The sequence below is a fragment of the Pseudorca crassidens genome, chromosome 8, assembly GCF_039906515.1.
Source record: "Pseudorca crassidens isolate mPseCra1 chromosome 8, mPseCra1.hap1, whole genome shotgun sequence".
NCBI lineage: Eukaryota > Metazoa > Chordata > Mammalia > Artiodactyla > Delphinidae > Pseudorca > Pseudorca crassidens.
This window is the reverse complement of record NC_090303.1, coordinates 64,145,938-64,163,772: the sequence shown is the minus strand read 5'-3', so window position 1 is coordinate 64,163,772 and position 17,835 is coordinate 64,145,938.

Below are 17,835 nucleotides of genomic sequence, written 5' to 3'. Positions count from 1 at the left end.
GGGTGAAGGGTGGGAGGGGAGGTATGGGTGCTATAGTGAGGTCAGCCCGAAGTGGTGGGAGGAAGAATGGGCTTTGGAAAGAAATGAACTTGATCGAGGGGTTTCATGAAATGGGCAGTGAGTCTTAAGCTGGGGTTCAGGAAGCCCTTGCATCAGGACCACCTTTGCTGCTTGCTTAGAGTGGAGATTCCTGCGACCCCACCCCAGGGCTACTGAAGGGAATCTTTTGGAGTGAAGCAGAGCAATCTGCATTTTTAATAAGGACCCCAGGTGAAGTTAGAGAATTACTATGAGGGCGAGTAAGCATTCTGCCTCTGGACTCAGAAAGAGGAGGTTTCCAGCCCAAGCATTTCTACTCACTAACGTGTCACCCTGGGCAGCCTCAACTGTCTCCACCTATACGATAGATAATAACAGGACCTATCTGTATCGGTAGCATATGGTCAGCTGCAGTGAACAGAATTCCCAATATTTTTTTTCTTTTGGCTGTGTTGGGTCTTCGTTGCTGCACGCGGGCTTTCTCTAGCTGCGGCGAGCGGGGGCTACTCTTCGTTGCGGTGCGCGGGCTTCTCACTGCGGGGGCTTCTCTTGTTGCGGAGCACAGGCTCTAAGCACATAGGCTTCAGCAGTTGTGGCTCTCAGGCTCTAGAGCGCAGGCTCAGTAGTTGTGGCGCATGGGCTTAGTTGCTCCGCGGCATGTGGGATCTTCCCTGACCAGGGATCGAACCTGCGTCCCTTGCATTGGCAGGCAGAGTCTTAACCACTGTGCCACCAGGGAAGTCCCTCCAACATTGTCTTAAATAATGAAAGTATTTGATTCTCTCACATAACCAGAAATCTGGAGACGGAGTCCCAGGGGGTCTGGTTCTGCAACTTTGCACGTCTGCTGGCCTTTCCTCCAAGCTCCAAGGTGGCAAGATGGTGGCAAAAACACAGTTCACCAAGCTTTCACACTAAGGTCACAAGAAGAAGGAAAGAGTAGCTGCAGCAGGCTATCCCTAGAGGAGTTTCTGTCCTGTTATCTTGGGAGAATCCCCTTACATGTCATTGGTCTGAACACTGCCACCTCCTCTGCAAAGCGGCTAGGTAAGGGTGCCCAAGCAAATGGGAACTGAAATCCACGACAGGCTTCCTGCGGGGCTTTGGAAAAGGGTGACTTCCCCTGACACCTGGACTTCTTTACTACCTGAATAAACTTGGCTCAGTGAGCAGGGATGAAGAAGGCAGGCGTGGCTGAGAACAGGTGTGTTTTTTCTCTTAGTCAAGAACCTGTAGCAAGTCCTTTTGGGGTTTTGGTGATTTTTTTTTTTCTTCATGCCTTTTGTGCAACTCAGTTATAACCACTAAATCATCCTGTATGTCCTGGTCCAGGACCTTGACTTCCTATTCCATTTATGTTACACTGTAGGATAGCTCAACTCTTTTGTTTTTGGACAAAATAGGTGAAGACAAGCAAACAGTAGGGAGAACTCAGGAATGAAAGAATACGTCTGTTCTGCTATAACTGCACAGAGCAACCTCCCTCCGCTTGAATTAGCAACTGGCTATCCTTGTTCTTAAAAGTTTCCTGGTTGGAGTTAACAAGAATGAAAATCAAAACAGTCCAGATTCAGGGCCTCACCCCATCCCGTCTCCACCCAGGGAAGGGCTGGGAGCCAGGATGGGAAGTAGGAGGAGATCAAGGTAATGGTCTACTGGATAAAGTAGGGAGGAGACTTTGGGCAGCTCTCTTGGGAGCCACAAGGCTGGCACTAGGAGATAACCAGTCTAGACTTCCTGCCAGTGGCTGGGAGACAATCCCTCCCCAAGTACAGTCCAACAAAGTGGCCCACCACCCCTCTGCCGTGGCTTCCCAGATGCTGCCACCGTGGAGTCGTCAGAAAATTGTGATAATTCTTTTTATTGATTGTCTCTATTGATTTTGTCTATGGTGAAAATATAATGCAGACACATTAAGTAGCTATTACAGGCAAATTGTCTTTTAATGAATTGTACCAACAGACCGGATCTTACATTTAACCCTAACTGGGACTTGGACTTCTTCTCAGGCACTGAGTGATCTCCGAGGGACTAGATTCTAGTACAGAACCCAAGCTGGCATTTGACTGTGGAGGTTTTCCTGGATCCCGCTGGGGAGCACCAAAAGCTGCCCAAATAGAAGGGCTGAAAAACATCTTGTTAGATGAAACTGATCATCACCAAAATCATGCAAGAATCAGTCCTGTGACTCAAAGCATGCCATTTTTCCAAACTTTAAATATTAGTCTCCATATTTCAAAACTCCAGCTAAAAAAATGGGCATCAGGCCTTCCCTAGTGGTGCAGTGGTTAAGAATCCGCCTGCCAATGCAGGGGACACGGGTTCAAGCCCTGGTCCGGGGAGACCCCACATGCCGCAGAGCAACTAAGCCCGTGAGCCGCAACTACTGAGCCTGCGCGTCTGGAGCCTGTGCTCCGCAACAAGAGAGGCCGCGATAGTGAGAGGCCCGCGCACCGCGATAAAGAGTGGCCCCCACTAGCCGCAACCAGAGAAAGCCCTCACACAGAAACGAAGACCCAACACAGCCATAAATAAATAAATAAATAAATTTATTTTAAAAAAAAATGGGCATCACTCTGAACTCCCTGTTCTCATCTCATATCTTAAAATGAGAATGTTGCTTTTAAGAGGCCAGAAGAAAGCAAGACTTCATGCTTTGTCAGAGTGTGCTTCTTCCTCCTTCATGTGTTTTTTTGGGGGTTTGTTTTCTCAAAAAACAAAAAAGTGTGTATATGTGTGTGTGCGTATGCATGCATGCCTGCATTTTGGCAAAACTCTATTCAGAGGAACGTCTGGAAGCTTAAATCTAATATGCTAAGTGTTAGCCAGCAGCAAACATTTCCAACTCTGTTATCACATCCCCCAAAGAGGGCTTGAACTGGAAGTGTCACCTTGTGGTGGTGCTAGAAGATACTTAAAGGATACTCTATTATCAGAAGCAAGATTTTTTTTAAATTTTTTTAATTTTTATTTTATTTTTGGCTGTGTTGGGTCTTTGTTGCTGCAAGCGGGCTTTCTCTAGTTGCGGTGAGCAGGGGCTGCTCTTCGTTGTGGTGCATGGGCTTCTCATTGTCGTGGCTTCTTGTTGCGGAGCATAGGCTCTAGGAGCGCAGGCTTCAGTAGTTGTGGCATGTGGGCTCAGCAGCTGTGGCTTGCGGGCTCTAGAGCTCAGGCTCAGAAGTTGTGGCGCACGGACTTAGTTGCTCTGTGGCATGTGGGATCTTCCTCAGCCAGGGCTCGAAACTGTGTCCCTTGCACTGGCAGGCAGATTCTTAACCACCGTGCCACCAGGGAAGCCCAGAAGCAAGATTTTGACTGTTGTTATTTTATAGTATCGTGGGCAAAATTCACAGTAGAAATGCTATCTCTGTTGGGAAAATACTTCTTTGCCAGACTCTTGAAGATTTTTATTTCAACAATTTGGCAGAAAAGACAGTATTTTTGATAGAAATGAATTATGACTATAGGCAATGAGTACAGAAGCCAATGTCCCAATTGTACTTGAGTTTTGGTTTTAAGGGGAACAATCATTTAAGGCTGGTCACATGATAAAACTGCACTTTCCTTACACAATATACAGGAAATAGAGTAGCCCTTCCAATCCTCACTGGCCAATGCTCCAGAGTCCTTTTGGTGCAGATTCAAATGAGGGTTCCTCTCCAACTCAACAGAACCCAGGCTACTGCTCAGATCACACACACTGAACACTGACTATGGGTCAGGCTCTAAACTTACAGCTTTGGCCCTCTGCTCTTCTGATTCTCAGCAGAGGCTCTGTCCCACAGCTGTTTTGCCTCTTGGTTACAAGATGGCTGCCTATTGCAGTGAGTGTTCATACAATTCCTGGTCCCAGCAGGAGACAGAAAGAAATAAGAAAAGAATGCTTTTTCCCCAGCACGGGATGCAAATCATTCCTGCTTGTATGACTAGGTGAAGTCAATCTTGTGCCCTCTCTTAAACAATGTAGGTGCCAAGGAAGGGCCATGGTCTCTTTGGTTTACACTGCTCAGGACACCTCTCTTGAGCTGGAGACAATGTGGACGTCAAATTTGTACCCCCAAGATTTTAATTTAGAATGATGGCAAAAAAGAGGATAATGCCATTGAGAGAAGATTTTAGTTACTTACGTTTCCCAAGAGAAGGAGACACACCACACCGTGCAGGGCTACATGGGGAAGTACCAGGTTTTGGACAGGAGGCAGGAGCCAGGGAAAAGCTGGGGTCAGGGACTTTCTTAGCGTGTTCATGGGAAAGACAAAGTGGGGCGGGGTAAACAGTTTAAGATTGGCTAACTTGAATAATTTCTGCAGACTTTGGGGCATGGGGGCTGTCCCTAGCTGCCTGGTAGCCGGTCTGGGTAGATTTAGGGCAGGGGAATGAGGTAGATAAGGAGGTGGGTGGGGCCTGGGCACTGGATGGAGCAGTCTGCAGGCTCCAGGCAAGCTGACCACCACATCCAAGAATTAGCCAGCCTTGGGAGGGGAGGTCACTCCTCAGGTCTCAAAGCCTCCCAAGATGTCAAAATGTATAAGATGCAGAAAACAAAAAACATGATTAATACAGTGCTGCCATCAGCTAAGTCTCCTCAGCTCTCCTCCACATTTTCCAGTAAACTCCACTGGGCTTCTTTCCATGGCAGCCGGGCTCCAAGAGAGAATGCAGATGCGTGCAAGGTCTCTAGAGGCCAAGGCTCAGAAATGACATGATGTCACTCCCATTGCATTCCATAGGTCAAAGCAAGGCACAAGGTCAGCCTGGGCTCAAGAGGTGGGGAAAAAAGAATCCGCTTTTTAATAGGAGGAGCCACAAAGAATTGGTGTTTGTATATAATCTACCCAAAAAAACCTATCATATCTCTCACCAAATCGTGCTGCTTATTGAAATTGCTTATTGATATGACAACTCACACACTAAACAAGAAGCTTCTTATGGGCACACTTATCTTTGTACCCAAGGGCCTGAGATAAAATGAACACCATTTATCCAAAGCTAATGGGTGGGAAGATCAGCCATATGGATGGAATTAAATGAGCAAAGACGGGGAAGCAGGAAAGTACAAGAACTGCCCACTTTTCAGAAGTTGTCCCATTCGGTGTTTGATAGAGGGTAGAAAACAGAAGTTGTCAGAGCTTATAGTCCAGACAAAGGAGTTGGACTTAGTTCTTGGAAAGTAGAACACCATGGAAGGTTTTCCAGAGAGAATGACTGGTACTATTGTTTCTCTAAGGTTGCTTAACTGATGGTTAATTACCTGATGGCTTGGCTGAGGGACCAGGTTAACCAGTTATTTGCCATAACAAAGAAGAATGCTAGGGGACACAAGCCATCTGATGCACTAGCCTCTTTGGCACAACAGCACTTTTGCAGACCGGCCCAAGTCAAGTTGATCACTCACAACTGTTCTGCTCTTTGTGGTTGATTTCTTTAGCCTCCGTTAGAAAAAGGTGAGAGCTACAGATTTCTCACGTCCTCAGTAGCACACAGTGTGTTACAATGAAAGCAAGTCTCTGACCAAATTTTGCCTCATAAACAAGCAACTCTTAACATAAAGGAATAAAAATGTCTTGTAATCTGCTCCTGTAAGCTCAGGGAAATACCAACTCCACCCTTCAGACTCTTGACAAGTAGCTTGCTTGAAGGTTTTACTTGAGACAAAGGCCACAGTGTTCCAGCCGTAGAGCTTAGCTAACCTGAGACAAATCAAGCCACAGTAATTCCTCCAAGTGATGGCCCAATCCAGGGCTGAACGAGACTCCTAGGCCTGGGGTACCATTTAGAAGAGTGCTGGGCTCTGGGCCTACCATATTCTTATGCCTCTTACATGTAAAGGCAGAAATACTCTACTCTACATTATTTCTAGCCAACTCATATACTTTGTACACCACCATATACTTTCACGAACATACGTATATGTGTTTAATATTATTTATACTATCTAATGAATGCTCTAGTATACATTTTAAATAACTTTATTGAGGTATAACTTATAGACCATGTAACGCACCTGTTGTAAGTATATAGTTAGATCAGCTAGTAGAGAATAAAACATGATCCTTGCAGGTCTTGTGTATTAGTTATCTATTGTTGCATAACAAATTACCCCAAAACTTAATGGCTTCAAACAACATTGATTAGCTGCTGGTTTCGGTGGGCCAGGAATCCAGACACAGCTAAGTGGGGTGCTCTGCTTCATGCCCTTTCACAAGCTGCAGTCAAGGTGTCAGCTGGGTCCATAGTCATCGCACAGCTCAACCTGGGAAAGATCAGTGTCCCACCTCACTCAGGTGGTGTGGGCAGGATTCCATTCTTTTTGCTGTCTTGGACTGAGGGTCTCAGTTTCTCACTGTCTAGAGACCTCCCTCAATTACTTGTCACATACGCCTCTCCAACATGGCAGTAGCTTCATCAAAGCCACCAAGTCTAAAAGATAAGATATAGAACGCCAGCAAAAATGGAAGTCACAATTTTTATAAGCTAATCTCAGAAGTGACAGCTCATCTTTTTTGCTAAAGCCAGTCACTTGGTCCCACCCACATTCAAAGGGGTTTGCACAAGGGAGAGAACACTGGGAGGCTGCCCACCACACCTTGTGTTAACTTCCTGCAGACGCTTCGTTAGGGTTTTTCAAATGTTTACCGAACACCGCTAGTTAGGTAGCTTCTTCAATCAGTAACTTGCCCAGTTTAGGGTAGAAGACGAAATTAACACAAGTATTTATCACCTTGAAGTCCATGTTGAAATTTGTCCATGTGATCACTGATCTTTTCGTTAACTTATCAGATAGGACTTATGTTTGTCTGGAGGAAAAGCAGGGCAGGTTAAGGTGCAGGAATAAATAGGCCTAAACTTTAGAAAGTTGGGATGTTTTTGGATTATAAAAGGTTTAAACCAACAACAAAATGCAACACAAAGATACCATGTATTTATTGAGGTTACCAAAGTTGTATCTGGAAAAAGACAGTTGATATTGAGGTCATTCTTTCTAAGAAAATAGCAAAAATATTTTTGTCTATCTTGAGTCGAGGGAAGAAAAAAAGAACTGCAGGATTACTTCTGCTGAGAATAATCTACTCTCTTTGTAATTGAAGAACATAAACTGTATATTTTGATAAAAAAGAAAATATACTTATTCGGGATGTGATTTTTTTAAACCTGACATAAAATCGACAACTTCTGTTGTGAGACTTGGTTAATGCAATGAAATTTTCTTCGTGTAGTTAAGCTTTCAGACAAACTGCCTACCAGCCTGTATTGTAAAGGATAATGGAAGAGAAGATCATAGACTCCCACCCCAGGACTAGATTAGGTTTCTTGGAAACACAGGACATACTTTTATCCATTGCTTTATTCAAATACCCCTCGGAGAGAAAATCATTCTTGAGGTACACGAAAAGCAGAAGGCTCTTGGCTAGAATACAACCTGCAAAAATTAAATGATTCCAATCTTGCAAAGTTTCAATTGGATTCATGTCCTTATAAAAGCCATTTTACTTCAGTTTGGCAATTGCAAGGTGAAATTGAAAGTGGACAGAGTGAAATCTTTTAAATGGTATCATTAGGGAGCCAAACCTACAGAATGTCAGATTATGAAGGCAAAGGACAGCTCACTCATTGTTACCGGTAAAATCATTTTATTCTAACAGCAACAACGAACTTGTAAAATGGCTCAAATGAAAAGCAAAAAAATTCATTTCCATCACCTTTGGAAGGAGACCATTACTACCACATATCCAGCAATAAGGTGAAAATTTCTATTTGTTTTTGATATAATTGAGAGCATCTTCATAAATGTCAGAGTGGCTATTGAATAAAATCCATGTCAGTCTACCACATAAAAAGACATTTTCTTCTGATAACCTCATGAAGTCAAGGAATTCCCTGGCCTTGAAGCTTGTTCCAGTGAGAAACAGTAAGATCCTTATGCAGCTATTCATTCTGAGGTATAAATAACCAGAATCCCAGATAAGAAAATTATATTTACAGCCTAACTTTATTATTTTTAAGTTGTTGTTTTTCTCCTTAAACAGGTCAGCTGACTCTGGATTGCTCGAAATCCCTGCACATTTTATCACGCCTGGGTCAGCAATATATACTTGGCTTCAGAAACATTGATGTTAAAAATTGAACATCTGGTCTTCCCTTCCCATTTCTCTCCCCACCCTCTCTCCCACCATTTCTCTCCCAAGTAATCAGCATTTCCTCCTTTGTCTCTCTGGCTTGAATAGTATTTAAACTTGACTTTGGTGTATACTAATTTGTTTGTTTTTGGAGCCAACTTGGTCCTGTTTCCAGTTCTGAAAAGTTCCTAGCAGTGCCATTTCCTGTGGTTCCTGTTTATAAACCACGTAAAAGCAAGGGCAAAGGTTATTCTGATGGGTTGGATTAATAGGTCACTAGTGAAAGGAATTATATCTGTTCCCAAGGTCAGAATCCTATTTCTTTCCTCCTGTCTGTCATAGACATTTTCTAAATGAAAATTCTCCCATAATGATGTTCTAGACCTGGAGTTTTTGGAACCCTGAGATGGAATGTGGTATGTATATGATACATAGGTTCCCTTTTTCTTGTCTTGAATTCATTTTTCAAAATGATCTCTAAACCTAATACAGTTGACCCTTGAACATCACGGGATTGAGCTGCACAGGTCCAAACCGCACGGGTCCACTTATGCAAGGATTTTTTCCAATAGCAAATGCTACAGCACTACCCAACCTGCAGTTGGTTGAATCCATAGGTGTGGAACCACATATATGGATAGAGGAACCACGTATATACTGAGTGCTGGCTATAAATTATACTCGAATTTTTGACTAGGCAGAGTGTCAATGCTCTGCTCCTAAATCCTACCTTGTTCCAAAGGTCAACTGTATTTTATGAACTGCATTTCTAGACCAAGAAGATTCATCACTTATTTTAAATAAGCACCCAAATTCCGTCCTAGGACAACTGCTGGTTTTCAGATGGTGTGAAGGACACTGCTGAACAGAGACTTGTTAGAGCATAGAGAGCAGACACATCTGGAGCAACCCCACGACGTTCCCGAAAGCATCTGAAATGTGAGGCACACACTGGCTGCAGAGCACACCGCGATTACTTGAATCCCATTTGGAACCCCCCAATGCTTTTCAAAAGCAGATCATTCTTTTTTTATTATAATGTAAGATTCTTTGATAATTCTTGCCTCTCCAGTTGAAGACACCTTTGAAAAAAAAAAGACAAGTTGTATATCTTTTCCTGATTCTCTAGCAATATCTCTTGCTGTAGTTGTTGAAAATACCACACACTATCTGGGGTCTTTGAAGTACATGGTAACTAAATGTTTGATTGAGAAGCGTACTTCCTGCAGACTTTCCTAGGGTCACTGAGATGTGAACAGAACCCAGTTGAATTCATTTCTGCTGTTCCATTTTAAAATAGGGCTGGGAATAGAAATGATCCCTTTTTAAGTGGAACTGAGCTTCAACTTTTAAGAGATGCTGTAGATTTTTGAGGGAACGAGGGGATGTGTCTGGGACCCACTATCCCCATGTGGTTTTCAGCTTCTAAAATGTTACTCATGTGTTTTAAGTGTTTGATATAAATCTGTGGGACTTCACATTTCCATCCAATGTGTTAACACTTAGATTAAGACCACACTTACACACCTTTTTTAAATTCATGAGCAATTAAAGGATGCACTAACAAGAAAAGTGACTTTATAGTACCGATGGAAAAAAATGGCAGTGTGATAACTCAATATAAAAATGGGACTTCTTTTTATACATTTCTAAGCTAACTTTTAGAACAAACTATGTCTTTTTTTCAAGGCAAGGCCCTTGGAACCACTTGGTGAGTATATATTGAATACTTTACTTTCTTTTTCCTGTGATACAGCAAGCAGTTCATCCAAAAAAGAACCATGCCTCCACCACATAAATCATTCAGAAGATCTGGTCACTTTCCATGTGATCCAGTTAAATCCTTTAAATTCCCCAGGAGAATTTACTTGCTTTGGGCATATTTCACCATATTCGGAGGAAAACCAGTCTCCAGGGACATGGTGGTTAATGGGAACAGGCCAAAAGCAGATGTCTTAAACTCAGTTTTGTTAGCTGAGGCATTGTCAGATGGTGTTTCTCTTGGTGCCTGGAGAAGTTTCCTTTCTGAATCCTCAATACCCCTCTAGGCTCCCCACAATGCCTTTAAAAGGGCAGAATGTTTACCGAACACCAATAATTTCCTCCCCTAATTAAAGATAAGACAAATGCAGAAGGAAATTAACATGTTGAACTAAGTTCATGACACTGAGTTGCAAATCCAGCTCTACCGAACAGCAGAATCCATGGGTTTGCAGGCAGCAGGAAGAAGGGACGTGAGGAGAGGGATGTGAGCAGGACACTTACTGGGAAGTGGAAGGACTGTGGGAGGCAAACCAAGTTTTCCCAGCTCTCAGTGTTGCCCAGACTTCACCTGTGTGTGTGTTCTCTGAGCTGAGATGGAGGCAGTTAGTATTTTATGGGTGATGAACCCTAAACGGCATTTTAAGCCAGAAGTCTTCCCCATTCTCTATTTCTTTAGGTTTCATTATGTAAACATGCATCTACCATGCCTAGGAGAGAGGTGTCCTGGGCCCTAAGAAGGTGTTAAGATCATAACATACATTTTGCTCAAGAGACTTTTCCCTCAAGTAGGTGGAAATGAAATGGGAGGAGGGAGAGGAGACGAAGTCAAGCCTGAACACCATCTATTACAGATCATAGTGAGGCCACAATGAAAGGAAACTTCTCGTCTGAAAGACTTCACATATTCCGATCGATCAATAAAGAAATGATGTAAAAATTTCTCAGTTCCATAAATTGGAGGGTAAATTTTAGAAATCTTACTGGGGCTCTCTGCTGAAGGACGTGGCAAAGTCTAGTTTCTCCCAGGATCAGATTGGTCATTGGTCATCCCCACCCCAGGGAAGTTTCAAGAACCTGTATCGTCAGACTGGAGAAGGGTGGATATAGAGTGAAGAAGGAAACAAAAAGGGAAGTTGTCAGAGTGTGGCCTCTTACTTTACCTTCTTTAGTGCTCTTAGTCGTTCCTGGTGAACCCCTCCCTGCTTTTGTGCCAATATCTGCTATAGAAAACTTCCCAGAGCAGAAGTACCAAATTTGTTGCATTTTTACAAGCACACTTGCTTTGAAACTCAGTACACCTGTTACGCTAGCAGAGAGAAGGAGGAAAAGTACTGCATTCAGTTTGACCTAAAAGGAGCATGGATCACCAAGGGGTTCCCTGCACCTAACCCGGCCCCGAACAAGGCTCTCATTGGGGCTTATTCTTCCTGAAATTGAAAAAGAGACTGTGTCTTAAAGTCTGCATGCAAAGTTTCAAGTAAGATATAAGATGCTATTTGTTGAGGAAGAGAGAAGAAAAGGTAAAATCGAGGGATGAGTGTAGATACGAAGCCATGTCAAAGGATGGACTGTCAGCTTTTCAACTGAGCGTAGCGTGGTGAAATACTCCAAGCCTGCAGCTGTGACCTGAGCCCAGGGCTCCAAACTTCAACAGAGTGGCTCCTTCCCAAGTCAGCACTTAAACCAGCCATGTTCACCCCCACCCCAGCCCCAGATGTAACAACAACTGGATTAATCTAAGGCCTTTTTAGACTCCCACTTAGCATACAGTTTTTTTTTTTTTTTCCACTGTGTTGGGTCTTCGTTGCTGTGCACGGGCTTTCTCTAGTTGTGGTGAGCAGGGGCTACTCTTCCTTGTGGTGTACCGGCTTCTCATTGTGGTGGCTTCTCTTGTTGTAGAGCACAGGCTCTAGGCATGCGGGCTTCAGTAGTTGTGGCATTCAGGCTCAATAGTTGTGGCTCGCGGGCTCAATAGCTGTGTTTTGCAGGTTCTAGAGTGCAGGCTCAGTAGCTGTGGCGCACGGGCTTAATTGCTCCGCGGCATGTGGGACCTTCCCAGACCAGGAATCGAATCCGTGTCCCCTGCAGTGGCAGCCAATTCTTAACCACTGCACCACGAGGGGAGTCCTAGCATACATATTTAAATACTGGAACTCCCAAGCCAAAATTCCCCAGTGGAGCACCTTATCCCTCGTTAACTAAAAAGATAAACAATTCTGTAGTAATGGAGAAGGGCCCTTTTCACAGAAATGTCTTTGATGTTAAGGCTGCTTTGAGCATACATATTCCTTGCTGACTGTGACTTTCTTCTCTGTGCAGGATTTTTATCAAGAGAGTAAAGAACACATATCCGCAGGGTAAAAAGAAACACCTTTGTGTGTGACAGAATAAGAAATGTGGTTATACAGAATTAACATCTGGGTAGACCAACTTGCCAACAAGCCCACACCAATAAACTGGGAACACATGCTGGTTAAAACTACGTGTGTTTGAGTCAGTCAGCCTTGGGTTCAAATCCTGATTTCTGCCACTTAGGTGGATAACTGGCTTCAGTCAGCTTCTCCCAGAAGCAGACTCTGAGCCAAAGATTCAAGTTCAAGTGATTTATCAACAAAGAACTCCCAGGAAAAAAATGGTAAACGTTTGAAAAGCCGACTAGGGAAGAAGCAGCTAAGCAAGGGTCTGGTTTCAGTTGAAGACCAGCCTCAGCCTGATCCCTGGAAATCTGTGAGGTATGAATTTCACCCCACAGTTTATGCAGAGGTAGAAGAAGCTGGGCTTCTGTACCCGAGTGTCAGTTAGTCATCAGCTCATGGATGGAGGTTCAGGAGCAAACTCCCGGGCACTTGGGGAGGCGGGGCAGCTATGGTAGCCCATAGGCAATCCTCGGAAGAATTTTGTAGCTACAAGCAATCAGCAGCCAGACACACCGAACTTAGGGATGGATGCAGAGCACTGGTGAAGATGACCAGAAAGAATCTTGGTGGGAGTACCGAGAATATGCACTACAGTGACTACGGGCAAGTTTCTTAACTTCTCTGAGCATGTTTCCTCCTATGTAAAGTGGAGATACTAGTACTAACCTCGGAGAATTGTGATAATGAAATGGAAATACCACCTGTAAAATGCACAGAACCTGAGACAGAGTAAGTGTTCAACTAAATACAGTCAGTCCTCCATATCTGCGGGTGCCACATCCACGGATTCAACCAATGACAAGTGGAAAATATCCAGGAAAAAAGAATTCTTGAAAGTTCCAAAAAGCAAAACTGGAATTTGCCACACCCTGGCAGCTACTTACATAGCATTTACACTGTATTAGGTATTATATGTAATCTAGTGATGATTTAAAGTCTTCAGGAGGATGTGCATAAGTTATAAGGAAATACTAAACCATTTTATATAAGGGATATGAGCATTAGTGGATTTTGGTATCCACGGGGTTTCCTGGAACTAATCCCCTGCAGATACCAAGGGATGAAATGGGAGGAGGGAGAGGAGACAAAGACACAATATACCGCACGTTATATTTTCTGACTGAACTATCAGCTCCGCAAGAACAGGATAACATCTCCTTCATTATACTGTTTCCCTACTCCCTAGAAAACTGCTTTGCACATAGGAGACACTCAATACATATTTGTACAGCTTTAAGATAAGAACAGTGTCACAGGGATGCATGAGACTTTGCCAAAGAGAGAAAACTATATTCAATTGGGATTGGACAGTGACATGACAATTCAAAAATTCTCTACTTGACAGCAGAAGCAGAGTCCTCATATAAGTCCATGAAAGTAATAAATGAGACTTACTAAAAAGACTTTTATTGGCAAAAATCAAAATCGCTGTTCTCCAAGTTCAGAGATAGACCCAGAGTACTGAGGGTCTTCTGAGCTGCCTTCAGTGCATTGTAATCCACAGGTCTCAAACCAGTAGCTTGACTTCTTGGGAGCTTAAAAAAAGGATTATCTAGTCCAGTGATGCCCAAATTATTTGGCCCCAGGACCGCCTTACATTCTTAAAATTTATTGAGGACACCAAAGAGCTTTAGTTTATATGGGTTATAGCTAGGAATATTTACACTATTAGAAAATGAAACTAAGAAAACATTTAAATATTAATGACTTAATTTTTAAATAAAAATTACATGCTAACATAAATATTTTATTAAAAATAGCTATATTTTTCTAAAACCAAAAAACGAGAGAATAGTAGGGTTGTTTTACATATCTGCATATCTCTTTAACGTCTGGCTACTAAAGACAGCTGTTTCTCTCTTCTTCTGTATTCAGTACATTGCAATATGTTGTTTCAGTTGAAATATCTAAAAATAATCCAGCCTTGTGCAATTATGTAGTTGGAAAAGCAAGAAATATTTTATAATATTGCCAGATAATTTTAGATATTTTTATTTGATAGTACATGAAATCTTGACAAGTATTACTTTCTTAAAGGCTAGTTGCAATGCAGAATTTGATATCATGTATTTGAACATGTCATACTCTGTTACATTAAATCCATTGCCTATCTTGCATTCTAAGAGTATCTTTTATCCTGCATGATTCTGTAACTTAATCCATTGGAAAATATTACACTGACATACAGATTGTCCAAATGTTAACACTTTTCATTATACAATATTTTTAATTTAATTTTTTGAATTTACATAATTTATTTTTAAATTGAATTATAATTGACATATTGTATTAGTTTCAGGTGTACAACATAGTGATTCAATATTTTTATACATTACAAAAGGATCACCATGATAAGTTTAGATATCATCTGTCATCATACAGAGTATTACCATATTATTGACTATATTCCCTGTACTGTACATAACATTCCCATAACTTATTTATTTTATACCTGGAAGTTTGTACCTCTTAATTCCCTTCACCTATTTCATTTATCCCCCTACTCCCCTCCTCTCTGGCAACCACCATTTGTTCTCTGTATCTGAGTCTGTTTCTGTTTTGTTTCTTCGTTTGTTTTGTTTTTTAGATTCCACATATAAGTGAAATTATACAGTATTGTCTTTTTCTGTTTGACTTATTTTACTTTGCATAATACCCTCTAGGTCCATCCATGTTGTTGCAATGGCAAGATTTCATTCTTTTTTATGGCTGAGCTATATTCTATTGTATGTATATACCATATCTTCTTTATTCATTCATCTATTGATGGGCACTTAGATTACTTCCATATCTTGGCTATTGTAAGTCGTGCTGCAATGAACATAGGAGCACATATATCTTTTTGAATTAGTGTTTTCATTTTCTTCAGGTAAATACTCAGAAGTGAAATTGCTGGATCATATGGTAGTTCTATCTTTAGCTTTTTGAGGCACCCCCATACTGTTTTCCCCAGTGGCTGCACCAACTTAACATTCCTACCAATAGTGCACTCGGGATCCTTTTCTTCCACATCCTCACCAACACTTGTTGTTTCTTGTCTTTTTGATAAAGGCCATTCTGACAGGTGTGAGGTGGTATCTCACTGTGGCTCTCATATGCATTTCCCTGATGATTAATGCTGTTGAGCATCTTTTCATGAGTCTGTTGGCCATCTGTATGTCTTATTTGGAAAAATGTTTATTCAGGTCCTTTGCCTATTTTTTAATCAGGATATTTGGTATTTTGATATTGAGTTGTATGAGTTTTTTATATAATTTGGACATTACCCCTTATCAGATATGTCATTTGCAAATATCTTCTCCCATTCAGTAGGTGGCCTTTTCATTTTGTTGATGGTTTCCTTTGCTGTGCAAAAGCTTTTTAGTTTGCAAAAGCCCCATTTGTTTACTTTTTTTTTTTTTTTAATTTATTTATTTATTTTTGGCTGTGTTGGGTCTTCGTTTCTGTGCGAGGGCTTTCTCTAGTTGTGGCAAGCGGAGGCCACTCTTCATCGCGGTGCACGGGCCTCTCACTATCGTGGCCTCTCTTGTTGCAGAGCACAGCCTCCAGACGCGCAGGCTCAGTAGTTGTGGCTCACGGGCCTAGTTGCTCCGTGGCATGTGGGATCTTCCCAGACCAGGGCTCGAACCCGTGTCCCCTGCATTGGCAGGCGGACTCTCAACCACTGCGCCACCAGGGAAGCCGTACTTTTGCTTTTAATGCCCTTTCCTGAGGAGAGTATCCACACACACACACAAAAAGAAATTGCTAAGACCTATGTCACAGAGCTTACTGCCTATGTTTTCTTCTAGGAGTTTTATGGTTTCGGTCTTACATTTAGGTCTTTAATCCATTTTGACTTTATTTTTGTATATGGTGTGAGAAAGTGTTCCAGTTTCTTTCTTTTGCATGTAGCTGTCAAGTTTTTCCCAACATCATTTATTGAAGAGACTGTCTTTTCTTTATTGTACATTCTTGCCTCCTTTGTCAGATCAACTGACCATAAAAGTGGGTTTATTTCTGGGCTTGCTATTCTGTTCCATTGATCTAGTTGTTTGTTTTTGTGCCAGTATCAACCTGTTTTGATTACTGAAGCTTTGTAGTATAGTTTGAAACCAGGGAGTATACAGTATTTTTTTAAAATTCCATGTATTAATAATACCACTGATCTCATCAGGAAAGTCTTTATGTATTGCGAAGCTCTCAAACTGAGAGTGGAAGATAAAAGTTTTCCAAAATTCAGTTTACAATTGAGAGCTCAAACTTACACTGCTCCTCTACTTCTTGTTATGATGTTAAGAACTGGTTACCCTTGAGACTGGGAAGCTTTCCCTGACCTTCCTGGGCTGAGTTACGGATGGTCCTTCAACCACATTCTTTCTTGATCCCTAGTAGAGCACCTGCTGAAATCTATCAAGGTTGTTTTCTTCCCTGTATCTCTCAGCGGGCCCATCAGCTCCTTCATAGCAGCACTGTGTCTTCTATCTCCTTACCCTCAGTGCCTCATGCATAAACATCGCTCAGTGAATGAATGAGTGATTGAATAAATCCCTAGGACTGATGGATGTGGTGACTATGGAAGTCTATCTCACATTCCCAGACAGGAGATTTTGTTATAATGTAAATATGTATCTTATGTATTACTAAAAATGGAAACAAAGTCAAAGAGAATTGCTTTACAAACGTGGGTGTGACTTAGGTAGCTGTGAAAAAAGATGCATCGAAGAAATAAAAGTCTGATGTCCTGGGCCAAAGACCTGAAACAAAAGGACCAGATGGAGGCAGGGAGAGAAGACAGACCCCATGACGCCAGCAGCAGAGTGGGTGGGTCATACATGGTATAGATGGGTGTAGAGTGAAACTGTGAGTGAGGGGAAAAGAGGGAGAACTGAAAGGAAAAAGGAAAAATAAGGATAGCAATAAAAGAGGCCAGCCAAAATAAGAGAAGAAAATAAAGAGGAAAGAAAATAAAAGGATGGCAAAAAAGTTAAAGGAGAAAAAAATAACCGGGGCCCAGATCTTGTTCAGTAGCTACAGATAGGATAGGAGATGGTGTGGTGATAGTAAGACAGTCAGATCTGAGGTCAGCTGAGTGGACAGTAAAAGATAATAATTTGTGAGATTTCTGTGTAGAATTAATCTATTCCCTAAAATCTCCATGGCCTTGCCTCTTGGCCCCAAATGTTTAGGTGTGCAATAAAATTATGTCTCTGGGTTGGTCTACACTGGAGAGAAGGCCTTACCTTCCCCAAATATTCATCTGTCTGTGTTTGAGAAGACCCGGGCTGACTTCTTTTGTAAGACCACATTTCCAGCCAGCAACGACTCCTTTCAAAGTAACAGTTAGCCAACGAGTCAATTTCATCCTAAAAGATGTTATGTATTTGCCCTCTGTGTCCAGGACCCAGTGGTCATGCAGGAGAATTTTACCACCTAGACCTGCCTGACAATCCCACAACACCAAAATTATGGCGGACGGAAAGGACAATTACCAGACAGGCTGCAAGCCGCCTGAACAC